The sequence below is a fragment of the Schistocerca serialis genome, chromosome 6 (assembly GCF_023864345.2).
Source record: "Schistocerca serialis cubense isolate TAMUIC-IGC-003099 chromosome 6, iqSchSeri2.2, whole genome shotgun sequence".
NCBI lineage: Eukaryota > Metazoa > Arthropoda > Insecta > Orthoptera > Acrididae > Schistocerca > Schistocerca serialis.
The window spans coordinates 381,178,465-381,185,663 of NC_064643.1; positions in this window are offsets into that span (position 1 = coordinate 381,178,465).

Genomic DNA, 7,199 nt, shown 5'->3' on the forward strand with positions numbered 1-7,199 from the left:
AAATGTATAATAAATGATAAAACAAAGAGCATACCAAGTATGAATGATAGGAATATCAACCGCCTACAGAATGTCCATGTGTAGCCTTCCGTCAGCTTTTAGCCTTAAGCCGAAATGGAAGGTGAAAAGAAGCATTGAACATGGGTTAATATGAACTCGGAGACGAATGTAGTCCAAACGTAGCTTCAGGCTTAGATATTACACAATGACAAACCAAACCTTGGATTTTCATTTAAAATAGACAAAGAGTTGAAAGTTCCAGGATGTTGTGATCCACAGTCTATGTACCATGTAAAAGCATATACGACGCTACACCTTGGTTCGCTATAAATATTGGGAAGGTGCTCTTGATTTTCTTAAATTATGGCTCAGTCCAAGTAATTAATAGTGTTGGTATGTTCAATTCCTAAGGTGCATTGGATTTTAAGATGTCAGTTATCGAGTGAGTCACAGAACTACTGTAAATCTCCTTCACTGCTTGACATACATCGGTCATCGACATATCTCTTCTAATAAACGTTTTTTAATTATATTTATTTATTTATTGTTCTAAGGTCTTGTGTTCCGAAAAGATTTTCAGGGTTATAACAACAATATCGGAAAGTGTTCCCACTGGGCTATTGCCCATTTCCAGATCTCCTTTCTGATGATGTACATTACCGAAATTATCGCTCAACAATGACAGTTCAAGTAGCACAATTCACTCAATGACTTCTCCTAAACCAAGGTTCAATTTTTGATTAAATTGCGTTTGATGATATGAAGCATTCACAAATAAATACTTTAGTGTATACGTTTTTATGTCAAATGGAAGTGGTAATGAGTGTTCGGGCATATTTATGCTGTGCAGGTTATTAGCTAACTCAACGCTGTTGTTATCATTAAAAATATTATGAAAAACAAAAACTTCCTTCTATTACTTGTTCAGAATTTTATTTGGTTCATATCTTTGCGATGCCATATTGTACACAACCAGACACATAGCTTTGTGTCATTTGTTGAGAAACGACATAGATATTCCAGGTATATCTATTTATCACTGGGTCTAAATTTTGCATCCTAGTATTCTCTTTCTCCTCTAATAATACTTCTAATACACACACAAACACACACACACACACACACACACACACACACACACACACACACACACACACACACATATATATATATATATATATATATATATATATATATATATATATATATATATATGCAAGGTATAATTGATGCAATCTGTTCTAAGTTTATTTACGGGTCGTACACAGATCAAGTTCATATCATTCAGTTATCTCTGCTGATTGTCATGGATGCATCATTCCTTCTCTGTCAACAATCTGTATCCCCATTATTATTGAAGCTAGTGTAACCATTCCTTCATTGGCAATGCGAATTATTCCACGTTCCATAGTTCTGCCGATAAGCTGAACTGTCTGCTGCCATTAAGATATGTACGATATTTTTTTTTAACGGTGCGGCCGCTATGGTCTGGTAAAATTATGTCCCTGGCCAGATGATTGAGTTGATTGGCGATCAGCATGATGCACAAATACATTTTCCCGCAGAATATCCTTAAATTCGCCTATGGCATTAGTACAATGTCAAATCGGAATTTGTTAATAATTCTTGGAAAATAAAGAAAAATCTACTTCTCTTCTGTTAACTAATAGTAAATCGAAGATCCTGCCGGTGTGGCCGAGCGGTTCTAGGCGCTACAGTCTGGAACAGCGCGACTGCTACGGTCGCAGATTCGAATCCTGCCTCGGGCATGGATGGGTGTGATGTCCTTAGGTTAGTTAGGTTTAAGTAGTTCTAAGTTATAGAGGACTGATGACCTCTGCAGTTAAGTCCCATAGTGTTCAGAGCCATTTGAACCATTTAAATCGAAGAACTGTGTCTCTCTCATTATCTCTTTGAGGAACAGTACCAGCCTTCACAGTCTTCATAATTCAGAGTCATATCTCTTAATAATGTCATTCTTAACTCTGACATTAGTCGGCCAAAAGCTCCTCCATGAACTCGTGATATGCCTGGGATTTTAGTGCTATCAGCCACATCTTCACACTGCTCTCTCTCTCTCTCTCTCTCTCTCTCCCTCTCACATAAACTGCAAATGTATTTGAGTTTTGCATCAGTTTGTATGCCAGTGGATTTAAATCATCAAACTATTTGATACAGGTCTTGGGGTGCGCCATGTTGCCCTTCTCTTTCAGCACATGTTACTCACAGTCCAAAATTCAATGCTTGTAATCAAATGGCCTAAGCACAAATCTCTCTACCTGCCCAAATAACTGTGCTCAGCTCTTCACTGTTCCCGAGTGACTCTGATTCAGTTGATGTTTGTGCACTTTCTCCTCCTCTGTTTTGGCTGTCTGAAGTGGCATATATTTGTTGCCACCCCCTGTACTATTGGTTGCATCAATAGGATCCATCTCTCCTTCGTTACATCTGTAATACTGCTTCTCCAAGCTCTCAGTCTTTCTTTGCTTTTCTTATTAATATTTTCTTGCATGCCTTTGAATCCCAACAGCAACTAAATTTCCTGTGTTTCACCTATTGAAGCTTCGAACGTGCCTTCCAATTCATCACTCTCATTCTGTATATCTTCTCTTACAGTATTTGTGCTCCCTATACACAAATAATATGTTACCTTTCACAATTGAACCTCAGAAGTCTCTTCAATATTGCATTTTAAGTCTTCTACTGTGCGGTACCACAACCACTCCTCTTATCATCTTGCTACTACTCCTTTTCCTCTTTCATGTTTATCTTTTGATTTATTATCGAGAATTGCTTCCATAATGGTTCCAGCTTATTTATGTGTACGTCTTGTTTTTTTGACGCATTTCCCTAAGCTGCTACTCGCATTCTTTCACGGTTGTTTCCTCCTGTTTTCTGTTTTCAAATTTCAGTGGGGTGCTTCTGTTTCCTTTTTCCGATCCTGCTCTTGTGTTTCTTTTTCTCTTTTCCAGTTCAGCTCATCTACATCTTTTCCTATTTTCATTATAACAAAGCCGTAAGTTCCGTAAGTTCCCACTTAGTCGGTTTGTTGTCTTTCTTTCTCAGTTCAGCCTTTGTTACTTCGTTTACTCTCACTTCCATTATTTTCCGAATTTGTAGATATTCCCTTCATCTTCTTTCACATCCTCACCTTGTTGCACATTCCTGTCTTCTGTTCCCCGTTATTGACTCTGTATTCTTTCTATTTTCGATATTCCTTACATTTCCTGCAAGTTGCGAGACCTCATTGTCTACTCCTATTTTTGCTCTTAGATCTCCCATTACATCCACCTTTTCTGACGAATCGACCATAGCTTTGTTCATGCACATCTGACCTCTTGTAAATATTCGTTGAATAAATCACACTAATCTCAGCAACAGTTTTTCAATTACACAATATGATTCTTATGATAGTCGGCTTTTTGCATCCATATCGTTCCAAAAAGTGACGACAAGGGTTAAAACACTGATCAAATCGGCAGATACTGATACCACCACAAACCAGTTTCAAACACACATAGATAAATATATGAAAGCTGAATAGAAAGAGTATTTGTATTACTTATTTCGCGCTTGCTACCTTATACCGTTAGTGAAAAATTTGCTATTCGCTTTACTTCTTTGGTCTCAAAAATTTTCGTTAACTCAGCCCTTGCGTGTCTGCGCCCATATTATTTTCCTAATTCTGATTGTGATTGGAAAGCGCCGCTGAGCAGGAAGCAACCAAATGTGAGAACAGTAGATTATGCAGGTTTTTTTCCTGATGATATGACCAATATAGCTGTGAAATCACAACCTTCGTCAGGAGGCTGAGCTGGTTAATACTGCACAATGGAATTTATAGAGAGTGTTAAGTTATGGAGCGTGGAGCACTACACCCTGAGTGGGTCCCCATTAACCTTCTATGAACTCTGCTTACGGATGTCAGTTTGATCAACCATGAAATGGAAATAAGAGAGTGAAATATACTCATAATTTATTCCATAGTTGGTATATAATGTACTGAAATATTTAATCATTCGTTATAAATAGTTCTGAATCAATTAATACGTTGGTGATCAACTGAATGACTACAACTAATACCTGACTAGTTTCTGAGGAATACGTGAGCAGTAATCTGACTACGCTGATTTCGTGTGATAGTTCTTCTGTAGTGAAATTAAATAACAAGTACACAATGATTGCAATCCGTGAAAATGACAGTAAGTGAAGGCAAGCATATTACTGCAGTAGAGCGACCGACTGAGATTTCACTATTTCCATAAAGGGGACGAGTTAACACGTATATCCAGCCCCATCAAGCGATTGCTACAGTGTGTTCTTACCAGAGTCAGAAGTAGCTCCTGTTTCTCCTCAGGGTCTGGATTTCATCTCTTCTATTCTTAGTTATGGAACTTAAGTGTCCTGTTTTATCTCTCCAGACAGTGTCTCTTTGATTCCTTCTCCGTCAGTTGAATCCCCGACCCAGAATATTTAGAAATTGCTGGTCGCTATGTCTGGTGGCTGTTTTTCGTGTACCCAAAGTACTCCGACCACTCACCAAATTTATTTCCAACACTGGCCAATAGCATATTTTTGTATGGTTTTTCTTCGTCCCACCAGCACGTCAAGGAGACTATTCTGGCAATCAAATGCATTTCCACCATTGACAATCTAAAAAGTAGAGCTGAAGACCTACGTCACAGGTCGTCTATCAGGATCATGCACTTCCTGCTAGGCCATTTGCTCCACAGCGGGATAAGTAAACGAAAGTCCTGCTCTGCTGGTGTTTCTGGTACGCTTCCTAAAGACGTTATCTGCAGCTGAAGCATATTCTTTTGCAAAACCAATAGACGCTGTTGCTGCTTCTCTGAAACCTTTCATAGCACTGGGCAAGTTTTTCTTGTTCACCAGAGGGTGTGTAGTAAGGCCTACAAGTTAGGTTGGTTGGAACTGGGGGGGGGGGTCTTTTTAACATAACATGGTGACTGAAAGTCAGTGTACTGTCTCTTGACACTGGAAATCTGTGGCCTGGCACCTAATTGGTGATTGCCCAGCTGTTTGCACAAAGCGCTGTTCTCCTGCTCTCTCCTGGCCTTACGTTGACCCTCTGGCATGAAAGGACGCTACCGCTTATGTCCCATGTACCAAGAGACGATCCCTGGTATGGCCCACGTTCTCTTTACAGTGCTCACTCCATCCTGGCGTCATGTTTTTGCCTCCGTGCATCATTACTACAGCATTCATAAACACACTCAGAATACAAGGGCACAGAGAGTTCGTACTGCCACTGTAATAACTGTCGTATGTACCGTTCAAATTACAAGCGGAACTGTCGAGTTCAGTTGATATGAACATGCGAATTCATCCCATTACTTCTTAAATGGACGAGATTTGAATACATGGAATGATTAGACGCCTATCAATTTACAATTAAAATATTTTAATGAAATTTGTTAAACTGAGATTTTATGTGATTAGTAAAAAAAGTGTCAAATGGATTTACGTTCATTCAGAGCTCACCCAGTCCTACCACTTGCTATCATTCCGCATCTGTTCGAACTGCTGGAAGGAATACAACAACAATGCACATATTTTTGTAAAATAATATTTTACTCAAGGAAGTGTTTCAGGTTTTCACCTATCTTCGACCTGAAACTAATGTAAATTGGAAATAATTAGACACCAATTACTGATCATAAGTAGGCAGACGTAACTAGTAATTAAATATAAACAGACAAACCAAAAAGCATGGTGCCTAAATGAACTGATATTTTCCATAAGTTTAAGATGGCCGGAACCCGGGAAGGCATTTCGTACAAAATAGTTTTATACAAGAACGTGAGTGGTTGCTGTATTTCTTCAAGTTATTTAATCCACTGGTGAATATCAACCACCATTAACCAGAATAAGCTGATACTTGTACAAGCATTGCTGATCATGTTTGGATATTAATGGTGGAGACTCAAATTCAACGAACAGTGGAGCGTTTATTCACAGATGGGTTATTAATCGCGATAACTAAACGCAAATTGTCCATAATTCCTTCTGGAAAATGTTAAACGGTAGGAGATGGGCACTAAAGGGCCATGATGTAATGGCTATCACGTGAGTCACCGACTAATCAGCTGTACTGTCAGGTGAACTCACGACTGTTACTGCTGACAGGGTCCAAGTCAACTGGGCTGGCGCAGTTGAGTTACCGGAACCCTGGGAAGACAGTTCCGTATTTCTGAACAATAAATACGTTGCTGTGTATAATATTGTCTCTATGCTCTCGAGTGTAAGCACTTGCTCCTCACCACACCCTGCTTGGCATAATCGTGAGGAGTGTAATGGTTTTAGGTCAGGCTCTTGTAACTGGCGTCAGCAAGTTGTTTTCAGTGGTAGAGTTGTCTAGACCTGGTGCCACACCCACACATCTACAGCAACTACGACCGACATCGTCTTCGAAGGTATTGCCTACGGGAAGTAGTTGTTATGATACGGTGTGGTGAGACGGTGATACTTACTTGGCTTCTTCCTAACTCATCTGTTGAGTTTTAGGTATGTCCAACGAGAATTAAAAGTGCCGTTTGTTAGCCTACTAGAACCTGTGGGTTTGTCTTCGTTCTGAGGAATTACTAGATAGCCAGTGAGATAGCTGTATTGTAATTTGCCTGGGCCTTAGTTACTATGTGCTCAAGCTGTGTCAGCTACGTGTAACTTGGGTTGAGTGTTTGGTCACGAGGCACAGCAGTGCACAGAATCCCGTTGAGACATGATATGGCTTAATGATTAAGGGGAATTTTGTTTCCATTAGTGTAATGGGTGTATTGTATCTTTGTATTTCTTGTAAAATGGTACATGGAGGTTACGCAATATCCAGACACGCAGGCAGTGTTGTTGTGGGTATTGATTTCTCAGGATCTATGCACCCAAATTGCGAGAAAATGTAATCACATGTTGTTCTAGTACAATATATTTGTCCAATGAATACCTGTTTATCATCTACATTTGTTCTTGGTGTAGCAATTTTAATGGCCAGTAGTGTACATGCTTGTTCTCTGAGTCAGCAATGTCTGTCCCACGATCTTCATCACTCAACGCATGGAACCATTTCACTCACACATGAGGATGTCCGCTAAGCCCTGTCCTTAGTTCGACATTTATTCCACGAACCATAAGTTTAGAGAATATTTACTTTTCGTAGGTAAATATTCTAGCTAACAGGCAAATTA